The sequence below is a fragment of the Orycteropus afer genome, unplaced genomic scaffold, assembly GCF_000298275.1.
Source record: "Orycteropus afer afer isolate SDZICR_OR568_19922 unplaced genomic scaffold, OryAfe1.0 scaffold00024, whole genome shotgun sequence".
Lineage (NCBI taxonomy): Eukaryota > Metazoa > Chordata > Mammalia > Tubulidentata > Orycteropodidae > Orycteropus > Orycteropus afer.
Window position 1 is genome coordinate 3,453,681 of NW_006921611.1, and position 463 is coordinate 3,454,143.

Consider the following 463-nt stretch of genomic DNA (forward strand, 5'->3'; position numbering starts at 1 on the left):
AAAAAAAAAAAGAGACATACGGAGGAGCGGTCTGACAGCGCCCTGAGCAACCCTGATGGTACAGGTGACTTGGAGATTCCGACTGGTGGTAGGACCTAAGAATTAACCTAAAAATCACCCTGCTAGACAGAGACTGCATGGAGGAATGTGCATGGTGGCTGGGGAACAAACAGAGAAGGTGAAGAGAAAGGTGGGCTGAGCTGTGGACTTTTGCCAGTTTGGAGGGCACCGCCATTTTGAAGGTTTAAAAAGCGGCTTGACTATTTTGGATATTTAAAGAGACAGCGAGCTCGCAGATTTCTGGGGCTTAAAAATACGTTTTGCTTTCCAAAAACCCTAAGGACACTCGGGGCCCGCAAGACAGAAAAGGTACAACATTCTTCTTGTTACTACACCCTATACCTGCTTGGTGAATGGAGGTGTAGCCATCCCCACTCCAACCTACCTTCTGGGCCCAGAGGAA